Genomic DNA, 15,186 nt, shown 5'->3' with positions numbered 1-15,186 from the left:
GATGATTCACCAACAAACACTCATTTAGTATCTGGACAAACCGACCGTAGAGACTCACACACACACACACACACACACACACCTCCCTGGGTGAGGAGCCAGTAATGGCCCCTCATAAATAAGGGTTCCTATACGTCGGTGAAACCCAGTAGTGCATCTGGATCCCATCAGAGCTCGTGTTCTCGTTGCAAATGATCCCAAATGTTTCTAATTAAGCCGGTGGAGTCGGCACGCGGCTGTGTGTGTGTGTGTGTGTGTGAGTGTGTGTGTGTGTGAGTGTGTGTGCACACAGGCCTCTGTGTATTCCTGCAGGAGGCCGCGGAGATGGACAGCGCGGTCTCGACCTCGGCTCAGGTCGCTGCGTCCGCTGATGACTGACGACTGAACGATGAGACGGATTCTCTCTCCTCGACATCGTGGAGAGATTTCCAAATGGAGTGTTGCAGGAGGAGTTAATATATACAATATACATATATACACACAGTATATATACACAATGCTGTATTAGAGCCACTGTAAAAAATAAAACAGAGCCGAGAGAGGGGGGCGAGAAAAAAAAGTTGCAAATTTATAAATATATATAGCCGCCAAGTTGCTTGGTTCCGCGAACAACAGATGTTTGCAGTCGCTATGACAACAAGTGAAAGCTACCGCTAGCATCTTAGCCCAACCGCCCCGATCAATAAACACCCATAAGATGACAACATGGCCTCGTATATATCATGCAACAACGTGTGGAGTGTTCTCAGTGAGATTTAACGGTCTAATCCGCATCGAGAAGTAGTGGATCTGCATCTCGGAGTCGAGTGTTCGGTATGCAAGACCTGCATCATGTTTAATACATGCCGCTCACATGTATTAAACATGCCGTCCGAGGTGTGGACGAGCCTCTCCGCTGAGCGCTCAGCATCCAAAAATTGTGCAAGTGTGATTGTTTTCGCTCCCGCCGAGTTGTTACAAGCTGGTAGGTGCGTGACTCCACACACCAGGGAGCGTTTCATGAAGTGCTAACAGAGTATTATGGCCCTTTGGGTCCTGGTACTTCACTATAGATTAATATGGTGGAATCGGGCCACCGGGGGAAACTATGCCAAGTCAGAAAGCATGATGTTGTGTAAAAGGAGAGTTGCTGGGTTGCCAGGAGGCTCATGCACGTGAGTGTGAACCTCCGTGTCTGTCCGTGGCCGAGCTCGTGCTCTGCTGTAGCGAAGTGCATAATATTTTGGATGCCCGGTAACGGCTGCATGCTGGAGAACCTTGCGTGGTTGCGGTGACTCACACTTTCTCAGAACACCTTTTATGGCCGTTGACTCACTCACTCACTACACTTAGGGGCCGCTAGTGAGCTAAGTCCGCTAACTCTTGGACGGTGTGTTTGACCTTCAGCTATTTACACTGTTCTAATGTGAAAGGGTCACTTGCAGGAATGATATATGGTGTCACAGCTATACATCAAATCCGTTGGTGGAGAGTCAAAACGGAGCAACGAGGACAGTGAAGATTAAACTTTGAACTCCGAGTCCAAATGAATGCTGGACGTTTAAATAGACAACCGTTTGCTAAGATGTTTAGAAGGTGATCAAATTAATTCATAAGTTTAAGTTTTGACTCCAGTCTGATTTTAAACTCACCTACTTTCTTCTGCAAACTTTGAGATCACATGCCGGGTGTGACAACTTCCCATCCATATACTGTGTTGCATGTCATTGTGCATTGTACGCATCTACAAAGAACAGCATTATAGAGTAACTGGAACCCAGAACCGGCTCTGACCTCGTCCTTACCTTGATGTCAGCGAGGAGAATGTGACGGACGAGAACCTGGCTCCTAAAGAAAAAGCGGTAAAAACGTTGGTCGATTGGTTCGTACCTCGTCTCCAACACACGGATGTGGATAAACATCTCGGCTCCTGAGTCACATGCTAGAGCTCAATGACCCCAAAGTAATATGAAAAACACCACCCAGACAAATGGGCACATTGATGCAGTCTGGCAGGCCTCAAAGACCTCTCTCGGCAGTGCAAGGCATTGTGAACGATTCACATTTTCCACTGCAGCCACCGGGATTGCCGGCCCCTGTCCAAGAGGCAGCAGAGGATTCTGGGTGATTGCAATGCGTCGGAGGGCCGTTTGGCCTTCCTCCTTTTGATGTCACATCTCGCTTCTGTAATTGACCCAATTAAATTGATTGTGCTAACGTGTAAAGTGGAACGATTAAAGGTAAAGCGTGTTGTTTTTTGAGAAGGATGGAGAAATCCATCACCATGGCTGCAACACCAATTACAAAACTCTGGAGCTAGTTTGAAACGTGAAGGGGAAATCATCAAATGTGACTTATTACTGGCGAGTGGAAAAGGATATCCTCATTATAATTGTATCCTGACGAAGACGGTTGATATTTAAAAATGAAAACAATGATAATTGCACATTTTAAGGGAGCAGTCGGCCAAAGAATTCCACCTCAGAAGGAGATTGAAACGATAATTGAGGGGAAAAAGGAGTCAAAAGCATGGAATGGACTGAAGGGTATACGTGCACACACTCACACTCGTGCACTTTTAGGTGAAAGGGGAGGAATCAAAGGCAACGGGAGAGTTAAACACCAAGCTCATCATGTGTCAACATTGTTCAGAGTGGGAGGTCGCCCCGGGGGGAAAGCTGCTAACACACAGGGGAGAAATTCAACAGCTCTTTCAACGGAAATCCTCATCATACATCTCGGCTGCTTCGGGAAAGCAAAACAACCTGACGAGAGGACCGCGGAGCCCCGAGCCGGACCTGGAGCCCAGACCTGGAGCCCAGACCTGGAGCCGGGGCTGCGGTTGTCTCAGTTCATGAGGTGGAAAGGGATCGTGAAAGATTTACCCGCTTTGACGACAGGAATCCGATACTTCGTGTGTCAGAACTCGGCAGACAGAGGTAGTGTTTTTTAAACATTATTAAACGGTTAATTTGGCGTGTTTTTCTTCCGCATAGCGCCACGATACTTGCGCCTGAGGGCTGATAAGGCGTCTGAGTGATGCCAGAGGTTCAGCGACCGCTTCATTAGAGGAGATTTATAGCTTTCCTGCTCTTTGTGAAATAAATACTCAGTTCCACCCAGGAGGAACTTTGAGGTATAGACAGGATCCACCTATCCTGGGAGGAAAGGTGATCGTAATATGTCTCATGCATACGCTCTTTCTCTGCAAACACCCCTTTTTCACACTTGGTTACACCCATTTACATCTGGGAGCCACAACTACAACAACAGTCCTACAGTGCTGCTTCCCGTTGAAGCCAACATGTCTGATCGAAGGCACGTCTGGTTGCGAGACATTCATCGAGCAGAATGTTGCCGGCGTCTTCTTTTTTCTGAAACCAGTGACCATATTTGGACTGCAGAGGAGCAACGGGTGGATCTAACTCCTGATAAGCTCACATCAGCGTGGGCGGGAAGAAGACCACACGGACGGCCACTTCCTGGATCAGTGAGATGGGTCTGCCTGTATAACAACACCATGCAGATGACCCTCTCCTGGTCAGCATCTGGGCTGCATCTTGGCTGGTGTGGTTGACGGAGCGAACGTTTGATCCGGGAGGATCCGGTGACCCTTCAAACCCACACCAGTGACTGTGGCAGGAAGGAGGATGACACCCTGACGTCAGGTGTAAATGACCGTCCGAAGAGGACTCGTCACCAGGCATGTGGTCCAGATGTGTGTTTCAGAAGCAGGAATAGCGGAGTGTCATATGCATATAAGTATTAAGGCTTCTTTCTGCATCATTTGGTTTACTTTTATGACTGCTGAGGTCTGGATTGAAGTCATCCAGGTGAGATAACAAACCCAAGACATGAAGGTGTATCACAACTTAGTGCATCGTGACTTAAAGAGGACCTGTGATGCTCGTTTTCTGGTGCTTACTTGCATTTCAGGTTCCTATTAGAACATGTTTACATGCTTTAATGCTAAAAACACTCCATTTTCCCATCAGGCTTTGCTGGAGCAGCTCTTCTCAGTCTCTCTATGAAACGATCGTTTGAGCTCAGTCTGCCCTGATTGGTCAGCTGGCACCTCTATGGTGATTGGTCGAACACCTGGTGTGGCATAGTGATAAAAACTAGCGACTGGCTAACTGAAGATACAAAGAAACATTTGATATTTGTACATTAGTACAATATTTTGCTAAAACAATTGTAGGCATCATTTAGAGGGCATTACAATACATTTAAGTGTCATTATTCTATAACCAAACTACCAATTTGCCTCTACTTTTGGATCATTTCAAGCTTTTTTTGCACAAATCTCATTCATTCATGTTGGATGTGATTATGGCTCCACTATTATCCTAACCTTCAACCAGAGCCTCTTGGTTTGCTCATTCCCCCACGAGCCGAGCTGTTCTTGGCAGGACGGAGTCAGCGGCCACGATTCTTTGGTTCTTTTGATACCATAAACCTGGTTTTTCGGCTCTCACTCAGCAGCCTTTCGCTGAAGAAAACCATCTGTGCAACGGATCAAACGGCCAAAAAACAAAGAGTCTGCCTGCAGCCGAGGTTCGGCCCGATGTTCTGCAACAGTTCAAGGCCAAGAATGTTGGTTCTGAACTCCCAATGAGGGAGGAATGTTACTGGTAACAGACAGAGTTTAGGACATCACGTTACACTGATGACAAGACCAGAAGGACAAGATACTGTACGACAAATGAAGTCCAAAAGCCTTAATGAACACACCGGGGAGGCTGCATTCGCACGGGACTAGTGTTACCAGGGAACGTCATGTGGTTTATAAATTACCTGAGAAAAAGGCAACACGACCCAAATCACAGAAACGTTGATTCACAGGAGGCTAATATTAACAACAATAATAACATGACCTTTTGTGTTTGGCGAAAACTGGTCCGTAATTTGACTTGACAAATTCAGGACACAGCAGATTGGGGGAGGGGGGGGGGGGGGGGGGATGTTTAACCGGGGGTGCAAACGGACCGAATAGTGCTGTTGAATGAAACACGCTCCATTGCAGCTTTATGGTTTGAATCCGGATGTCGTGCACCGCCCTGATATGCATGAGGAGAACTCGTGAGGATATAAATCAAGGTGGGGGTTGTTGTTTTACAGAAGGAGGAGACGACGGGAATAATATCATGAAGACAATAATCATTCAGATCGTTATGAACCCATGCAACTCTCACATGTGCTGTAAAGCCCACCGATCTGCAGCCGGACTCTCTTTTGCACCCAGCTACTTCCTGTCCAGGATCAACAGACGGGGTCCGGGCCCTCCACCTCGCCGCAGCAGTTAACATCGGCCTCCGTGAAAAGCAGCGAGACCGCATCAGCCCCAGGCAAGTTTACAAGCCCTACGCTCGCCGTCCTGCCCTCCATCCGCCCCGAGGGCCCCGTCCCCCATCCCCGGACCACCGCTCCCCCAGGCCCCATTGGCACTCTCAGGTTTTAGGTCTTTTTGCTTTGAGAAAAACGCTCTTTTAATGCACAGCTGCTCCAGAGACAGAAATCATTTCAACAGGAGGGAACTAAATAAAATACAACATGTTGAAGTTAGCGAGTTTGAAATCTAAACCAACAAAGAAGGAACGTGTATCATAAATTCAAGGCTTCGTTCTGGTTTATATCCGACATTGTGAAGCTTGAGTTGCAATGACCGTTAAACTCTATCATTAAGAACAAACCAGGAACCAGCTCGTCTCAGAAGCAAAACAAAGAAGTGAGCAGTTTAAGTAAACTACTAATACCCTGCTTTCTGGTCTGGTGGACTCTAAATGGACCATAATGTACTAAATGAACATCATGCTGGATTGAAGAAGACTTGAAACTAGAGATTGAGACCATAAACTCATGTTTACAATGTTTACTGAGATAATACATCAAGAGAGAAGTAGGACCATTTTCTCATAGACTTCTATACAACCAGAGAGGAGTCGCCCCCTGGTGGCCAGCAGAGAGAAGTAGGACCATCTTCTCATAGACTTCTATACAACCAGAGAGGAGTCGCCCCCTGGTGGCCAGCAGAGAGAAGTAGGACCATTTTCTCATAGACTTCTATACAACCAGAGAGGAGTCGCCCCCTGGTGGCCAGCAGAGAGAAGTAGGACCATTTCCTCATAGACTTCTATACAACCAGAGAGGAGTCGCCCCCTGGTGGCCAGCAGAGAGAAGTAGGACCATTTCCTCATAGACTTCTATACAACCAGAGAGGAGTCGCCCCCTGGTGGCCAGCAGAGAGAAGTAGGACCATTTCCTCATAGACTTCTATACAACCAGAGAGGAGTCGCCCCCTGGTGGCCAGCAGAGAGAAGTAGGACCATTTTCTCATAGACTTCTATACAACCAGAGAGGAGTCGCCCCCTGGTGGCCAGCAGAGAGAATGACAGTTTAAGGCACCGTGGTTCTGTTGTTTCAGCTTTTATCTGTTTGCAGAGGTTTAACAGAGTCAGGGAGATCATATTCATCATATACGATCATTTCAAACTTAGAATTTGAAAATGTTATACATGTTTTAAAGCTTTCAAGGGAGCATCAAAACTCTCTTTTGTCTCTCTTCCATCTCCCCTCTTCCTCCCTTCTACTCTTCCTCCTCATCTACCTCGCCCTCCCATTATTTCCCTTTATGCATCCCTTTGGAGCCACAGCTATAAATCTCAACCTGTATCTGTCCATCACATCTCATAAAAGTCTTGTCCGTCCCAGTAAAAAACCTGGAGCTCCTTCCCTGCGAAGGTTTTTCCTGGGTGGCAAGCTTCCCTGTAAATCGTTTGTTGCCATGTATTTTTACAAATCAGCGCTCCATCCATCTTGTTTCAATCACCGGCTGGAACGGATGATTTGGTTGCACAGATTGTTACAAGGTGGACTTGAGCCCGGATCGAGGACGGATGCACGCAAGGCGACGGCTCAAAGGTCAAATCATCTCCACCTGTTGTTCTGTTGCGTTTACAGAGAAACATTTCAGTGTTGTGAATCTTTTATAATTGTTGACCTCTGACCTTATAAACAGGAGCATGGGTAGAACAAAGCTGCTGAAAGACAAGTGAAGGGTGTCGGCTTGAATGTGGATCGATCTAGACTACAGAGACTCAGAGGCAACGATTGCCACACGGCGATGTGACAGTTGCTGGTTTTAATCCCAGCCTCTTTTAAAAAGTTTGAAAGGAGGAAACGTAGTTTTCAACCAACAGAAGGAAGTGACCATATTTGGACTGTGGAGGAGCGACGGGTGGATCTGACAAACACAGCAGAGTAGCACCCTTCCTGGATCTGGATCCATGTGGATTCTGGTGGGAAGCTGCTTACAAAGTTAGCTTCATGATTCCAGGTCAACCTCACAGCTAAGTGTTAACGTCATAATACTGCGGGAAGGAGGATGTTGGATGAAAAACATTAAATATATAAGGTTATGGTGCGATATATTTAGTGGTTTTTAGGAAAAATGATCAGATTCCTTCCGTTTTATGAGGCTGCCGTTTCAGTGTGTTCCTACCAAATGTACATTACATTGAAAATGTCTAAGACTTGGAATGAAAATACAGTAGAGTAGTACATGGTAACCATGGTAACCGTGTGTTTGACTCCGAGCTCCTCCTGATCCTGTGAATTTGGATTTACTGTTCCTGATATAAAAATCTTAATATTCTATAATCTGCTCTTTGATCGCGTCCTTTACTGTTTGTTGGTTTCTTATCACAGTGTGTTCAAAGCCAGAAGATGGCAGTGGAGAGCTTGAATTAGTGTCATGGTCCTTCAGATCCTTCAGATCCTTCAGATCCATCAGATCCATCAGATCCTTCAGATCCATCAGATCCTCAGCCTGAAGACTCGGAGCTGACTGGAAGAGGACGGGGATCTGCCTTTACCTGCTCAGCTACAGGTTTCTTCTTCAAGTTCAGCACTATTGATGCATCTTATTCTGTGTGTGTGTGTGTGTGTGTGTGTGTGTGTGTGTGTGTGTGTGTGTGTGTGTGTGTGTGTGTGTGTGTGTGTGTGTGTGTGTGTGTGTGTGTGTGTGCGTGTGTCTGTGTGTGTCTCCATCTCCATCATTAAAAATGAATCAGTCGAGTTCTGTCTGTGTTTGCTCGGCTATTACCGGAGCAGACAGACCATCAGATTGTTAAACTGTACCCGAGTTTGTGTGTGTGTGTGTGTGTGTACGTGTGTGTGTGTGTGTGTGTGTGTGTGTGTGTGTGTGTGTGTGTTGTACTGTGATTACATTATGTCTGCCTGTATGTTTGCCATTATAATGCTGGAAGACTGAACCTGACCGATGAATCTGGTTCAGTGAACCCAGATGACATCACACACACTCACTCACTCACACACACACACACACACACACACACACACTCACACACACACACACACAGTGAAAGAATCGATAGCATCACTTTTGTTGGTCACAGAGCATTATTTACTTTTCTTTTATGCCTCTAATAAAACATTACATGTATAAAAGTTGACTGAGTGGAAACAGACTTCAGATCAGAGGTCTGTGGATCCGACCATCTCGTCCTGCTTCATCATCATCATCATCAGGCGTCGGATCCTTGGCTCCGCCCACCGAGGTTCAGCCCCGCCTTCATAACCTGTGTGAGCCTCTGCATGACAGCGTCTGTCACATTGACTTCCATTCAAACGGAGTCCAAAGTTACAGTTTCCATTACAGCCTCCGTGTGTGTCCCTGTGTCTACATGAACAGGTGTATAGGTGTGTGTGCGTGTGTGTGTGTGTGTGTGTGTGTGTGTGTGTGTGTGTGTGTGTGTGTCACATTGGCTCCTCCACCTGCCATTACCTCACCGTAATAATAACACCATTATTCTCAGATTTTGATGACAGTTGAAGCTCATCCAGCTTCAGTGTGTGTGTGTGTGTGTGTGTGTGTGTGTGTGTGTGTGTGTGTGTGTGTGTGTGAGTGAGAGAGTGTGTTTGTGTGTGTGTGTGTGTGTGTGTGTGTGTGTGTGTGTGTGTGTGTGTGTGTGTGTGTGTGTGTGTGTGTGAGAGTGTGTGTTTCCCTGCCGAAACACAAATGCCCGAGGACACACAGCTGAGTCGGCTGGTGGAGGAACGTGTCATCTTTTTCTGGATGGATATAATATCTGTGCCTCGTGTGTGTGTGTGTGTGTGTGTGTGTGTGTGTGTGTGTGTGTGTGTGTGTGTGTGTGTGTGTGAATACATGTGTGTGTGTGTGTGTGTGTGTGTGTGTGTGTGTGTGAATACATGTGTGTGTGTGTGTGTGTGTGTGTGTGTGTGTGTGTGTGTGTGTGTGTGTGTGTGTGTGTGTGTGCTTCCTGACTTACCCCTCGCCATACTTTTCATTAATCCCAACCTGAAGACATTCTTCTTCCTGTCAGAAGAGACAGATGATCTTTGTTTCCACTCCTTGGTTTCCGTCTTTTTACAACACGATCTCTTCCTGGCGCTGCGCTCGCTAGCATCGTCTTTAGATACGGACGCCATCGTATACGGACCATGTGGTTTTCCTGGCTTGTTTAAAAGAAAAGAAGTGCAGGATGGAGAGAGGAAGAGAAACGTTGAATAGACATTACTGGAGTCATTTATTCTGCTGAAGGATATCGGTGTCGAGGAGGGATTCACTCCATTTACCCGACCTCTGCTTTCACAACTCCTTTTGCAATGCACACACATTTTTGTCTTCGTGCTCGTATTCTTCATCATTCCATCTAAATGTAACAGACGGCGGGTTATATTGCCGTCCTGGCGAGAGGAAGACTATAAAACAACGAAAAATAAATAAAAAATAATGAATTCATGTGTGAACGAAAAACCAGAACTCCGAATATCTGATTTAATTGTTCATAATGGTTTAGTCGTATGGTTATTTGATGCTCGACCTTCCAGAAATAATACATAGATATATAACAGATTATCACACAGGAATAAAAACTTTCATCTTTGTTGATTTTGGTGTTCCCAGTGGAAAAGGGCTTTAGTGTTCCCGAGCACCAGATTCCCTTCAGAACACTCATGTTACTGCAGCAGGGTCTGAGAGCAGGACCAGCCCAGACCTGGGTCAGGGTCCGACAGCCGGACCAGCCCAGACCTGGTTCAGGGTCCGACAGCCGGACCAGCCCAGACCTGGGTCAGGGTCCAACAGCCAGACCAGCCCAGACGAAACAAAACCAAACGTAAATCTTGGAGGACCCCAAACAGAATAACAACGATGCGTATTATTCTTGATGGAGGACATTTCGAAGTGTTGCTGTGTTTTTCCGTCTTTGCTCTAAATATTGATGCTCAGCGTTGTTGTGTGTTGGCTGAACTCCCGCGTGTTCGATTCCTCCTTGGCTCGGAGCGAGCTCGGCCTCGGGGCCGCTTCGGATAATCACACAAAAATATGCACAAAACATGCAGAAAATACACAACCGGAGGTTAGACGGGAAGAATAAGGTTCAACTTTCTGAGGAGGAAAACTAATTTCTGAGGCGGGATTTATTTCAGAAACAAGAGGTCCTATAGAAGTAGAGCGTAGAAATACATCAACTAGAGTTCACGGTTTGGACAGAGAAGGACCTCGGTGAGAGAAGCCAAGCGTTAGCCACGTCCATCTGATCACGCTGAACACTGTTTATACGCTCCGTGTGGAACCCCGGAACCCCGGCTGCAAACGGTGGGAGTTGTTGTTGTTTAGATCTCGTTCACATTCAAGTTTATTCATTTCTACCTTCTGACATCAAAGCCTTAAATCAAACTAATCAACAATCAATTAGGGAAGCAAACGCAGCGGTACTGTTTATATACAGGAGACCTAACGAGCTCTCCCGATCTACACAAGCCAGCAGGCTACCTGGCACCCTCAGACCTTCAGACCCTCAGACCCTCAGACCTTTAGACCCTCAGACCCTCAGACTCTCAGACCATTAGACCCTCAGACCATTAGACCCTCACACCTTTAGACCCTCAGACCCTCAGACTCTCAGACCCTCAGACCCTCAGACCTTTAGACCCTCAGACTCTCAGACCCTCAGACCCTCAGACTCTCAGACCTTCAGACCCTCAGACCTTCAGACCTTCAGACCTTCAGACCTTCAGACCCAGACATTTATTTATCCTATCTTCCATACGCGCTGGAACAAAAGAAAAACAGTCTCCGACATCTCTCTTCCCTGAGAAGTGGGATATGATTTGAATCCGGTCCAGTCTGCATTATTTATTGTTGACTCGGTCCACATCTCATTAAAGACAGATGTCCCCTGTTAAAGGTAATCAAGAAAATCAAAAACACTTTCCTTTTTCTTCAAGACAGAGAGTTTCTATTTGTCCTGAACGGTTAGAACAAATGTTCTATTATATCATGCAAATGCAGTTCACATAATCCCTAGAAGAAAAGTTATATTAGCTTTACAGTAAGCATTATTAGGGGTTGCCGTATTATTATAATATTAACATTCAGTAACAAAGTTCAGGGATGATGCAGAAACTAGTTTCTCACTTCATATATAAAACATTTACGTTTCTTCAGCCGTTATTAATAACTCCTCTGTATTATTAAAGCCGGATAAATCCAGCAGACAGAGCGGTTGCTACTACGTGTCGAGCCGTGTGTTTGTGTGATGTTTGTACTCTCGGGTCAGGACTATTAACTGGAGCCTCACAGAGAAGCCCAGCGGGGTTCAGAGGGGTTTTGTCTTGCTGTTGATTCAAGCTGTTTCTCTGAGGAGCCACAACCATCATGGGTGGCCCCGGAATGCTAATTAGCCTATAGTATACATACTTATAGTATACATACTTATAGTATAAATACATATAGTATACATACATATAGTATACGGTACGACCTCTCTCCTTCCTGATGTCTCTGCAGGATTAAACTCCTCAAACATGCAGCGGATGCACAAAAACAAGTGAAAACTGTGCATGTTTTATACGACATCAGCGCTAATTCACATGCATGCCCCCCCGCCCACATGCCCCGCCCCCCACTGGGCCGTAAAAACAAACTCAAATATGGCGTTTGTGTTGTGATGAAACACTTGACATTCCAGCGGCCGGCCCTCGGTCTGCCGGGCAACAGCGTCATGTTGACAGTCGGACGTGCGGTTTGTCCGGCTGACTTCTCATGAAGGGACGCTTTATGGCGAGGCCAGCTCCATATAATCAGCTTTAAATGGCCCCAATGCTAACGAGAGCGACGGCACCCTCCCTCCCGTGAAAACGGGGGGCCTGAAGTCAGGAAAGACAGAGACGACGGCCGAGGGGGGGCGAGGAATGTTACAGGGTTCAAAGGTCCTCAAAAAAACACATTTTATTGATGTAAAAATGTTATAAGATCCATAACTGTCTGTCTGGAAAGTGTTACGCTGGAATGACGGACTCTTGCACGCTTTGTTGGATCAGATCGTAAAAAAATGCTAAATATTTGAGGTTACTTCATGATGCACCATTGATTTCAGGAAATGTTTAAACTTCTGTAATAAATCTCTTCGTTAAAAGTTCAACTCGGAATAAAGAAAGGACTCCTGTTAAGATAGTGAACCTGTATTCTCACAGCTGTGTCGTGCTGAAAAGTAATCTGATTACTGTGAGTGAGTTTCTGTCCGCCGTGATGATGAAGTGCAGGATGAGTTCCTATAAAACCACAGATGACTCATCTTCTGAGAACAATGAAGGGAAATGAGACCAGATATCACGATAAATATGATCCTTTCACACGTGTTCAGGATTGGTTTATGAAACAGACGTGTCTCCGCAGGTTGGTGTATTTTATAAACTCAATCTCTTAATCCTTTGTTCGTTTCGGCACAAACGTCAGAGAAAATCTATAAATCATCAAATCACCAATAAGTGTAGATAAACGTTATATATTTCTATATTTTATCTGGAAGGGATCGTTGTTCTGGTCCGACTCAACGGCTGCAACAACAACGAGAGACCAGACGAGTTCAAAGTAATAAACAGACGTTTACTTTCACTGAAAGGCAGCAGCAAACAGAAAAGAAGAAAACATGAGGTGAGGTCAGAGGTCAGTCATGTTTGCATGTGTGGATGTGTCCAAACGAAGTAAAGTGATGAGCTTTTATACCTGCAGACTCAATCAGGCTCAGGTGTGACTCATCAGCTGGTCACGTGGTCAGAGACCAGGAACAGAGACCCCTACTGGACCGGAGGGGAACTCGTTTTGATCAAACCGGACAGGAACAGCGCTGCGGTGGGTAAAAAAAAACCTCCAGCACAGTCGTGGGCCGGTTGTTGAACTTCATGTTCAACGGTGCAGATCTTATGAAATGAACGATAGAAGAAATGCTGTGAGGAGGCAGAGAGCATCTGGGAAACGTAAACCTTTACAAGCCTCGGACACACAGACCATGAAGAAGAGGAGGCTTCATACGGAGATAGGAAGAGGATGTGTTTATGGGACAGCTGTGTACCCGAGAGAGGAGGAGGAGGAGGAGGAGGAGGTGTTAAAGGATGCTACTGAGGCCTGATGCCTTCATGTCTGTAGAGGCAAGGCAATGTTATTTGTATAAAAAAATAATAATAATACAAAGAATTAAAACAACAGTATTAATAAATGTAATGATGAATTTAATATGGACACCAGCTGTATGTGAATGCATGACTGAAGTCAAGGTTCAGAAGCAACGTGTCCCGTTTCAGAGGTTTGAGCAATGTTGTTGCCACAAAGACATTGTTCATAATCTCTGGCGATGTGCAGATTAAGTTTTGTTACTAATGAGCGTTCATGATTAAGCTATTTTGTTGGGGAATGATAGGAGGGAAGTATCAGACTATATAATAACAGTTAAAACTAAATATTTTGCAGCATCAAGTAGACAAAATCCTACATCCTAGTAACTTTGAGGTTGGGTTCTTGGTTTAATCAAAGATTGTATTATTTATTTTATACATCACTTTTTTACGTTGTACATGAAGGCATGTACTGTGTATATGATAATAAACGCTTTGTATCTTGAATCTAAAGATTGTGTAAAAACACTCCAGGTATCAAACTGCTTCATCGCGGTGCTTTTTGTCATCATGAAGCGTTTCTCCCCGTGTGTGTGCAGCTTGTAAAAATATCACAGCTGCTTTGCGACTGTAGAGTTAAAAGGCTGTAAAAGCTGTGTGTGTCTGTCTCAGTGTGTGTGTGTGTGTGTCTGTCTCAGTGTGTGTGTGTGTGTGTGTGTGTTACAGCCAGCATGGGTCGCTGCCCGCCTGCCTGCACGAGCACTTAACCTCAAAATACCACACATTAACTGGATACCTGTTTGCATGGCAGGCATCATTGAAACCATAAAAAATGTGTCATACTTAAGGAGGCAAAGTCACTCATTTGAAGTATTTGAATTACTGTAATTATGTTTGAGGTTTTTTTGAGGACAAACACGAGACTCTTCAACCCAAACAATCTTGTATTCAAACTCTATCTAATGGGCCGTTCCCGTTTGTACTTGATATTAATGGTTACCAAAGAGTCGGGCTAAGATGCTAGCGGTAGCTTTCACTCATTGTCATAGCAACGGCAAACATCTGGTCTGAGCGGAACCAAGCAACTTGTTTACGTTGGCTATGACAAGTGAAAGCTACCGCTAGCATCTTAGCCCAACCGCCACGATCAATAAACACCCATAAGATGACAGTTTGGCCCAGGTTATAAACTTGCACATTTGTGGGGTTTTTCTCGGAATATTGCCCCCCTCTCCCTGCAGTTTTTCTTTCTACAGTGGCCTTAATACGGTGTCGTATAAAACAGTGTTTACCCAGTTTGATCAGAAGTATTTCATGTTGAGATATACTGTAATTACTGCTGAATCTTACATTTACCTGCTCCGATGTCTACGCTGACGATCTGGCGACTTATGAGTACTATTTTGAGTAGCCAATAGTCGGTTGGCGCTACTCTAACTAATCGTCTAGCGTGTCCAATGTTCCGCTGTGTTCGGCTCGGCGCTGTGGAAACTCTTGCAGGTTTCTGCAGCTGTAGCTGGAAGACAGAAACCTCCGGGAGTGAACAGCGCTGGCTCACGAGGAACCATGGGTGCAACTCACCTCCTTTCTCAACTGGTGTCCAATATGAGAGCCTGAAGCACTATCCCAGATGTACGCCATGCATCAAGCCTTTTTGATTGCCGTCTATAGGACACCGCGCCCCAAATGGCCGTGGATCCGATGATGGCTTTCCAGTGGCTTTATGACTTGAGATCTTAATAAAGTGTCTGAATGACTTTCCAGGGC

This window comes from Eutrigla gurnardus (genome assembly GCF_963514095.1).
Source record: "Eutrigla gurnardus genome assembly, chromosome: 22".
Classification (NCBI taxonomy): Eukaryota; Metazoa; Chordata; class Actinopteri; order Perciformes; family Triglidae; genus Eutrigla; species Eutrigla gurnardus.
The sequence above is the reverse complement of the archived record's forward strand: the minus strand, read 5'-3'. Positions refer to the sequence as shown.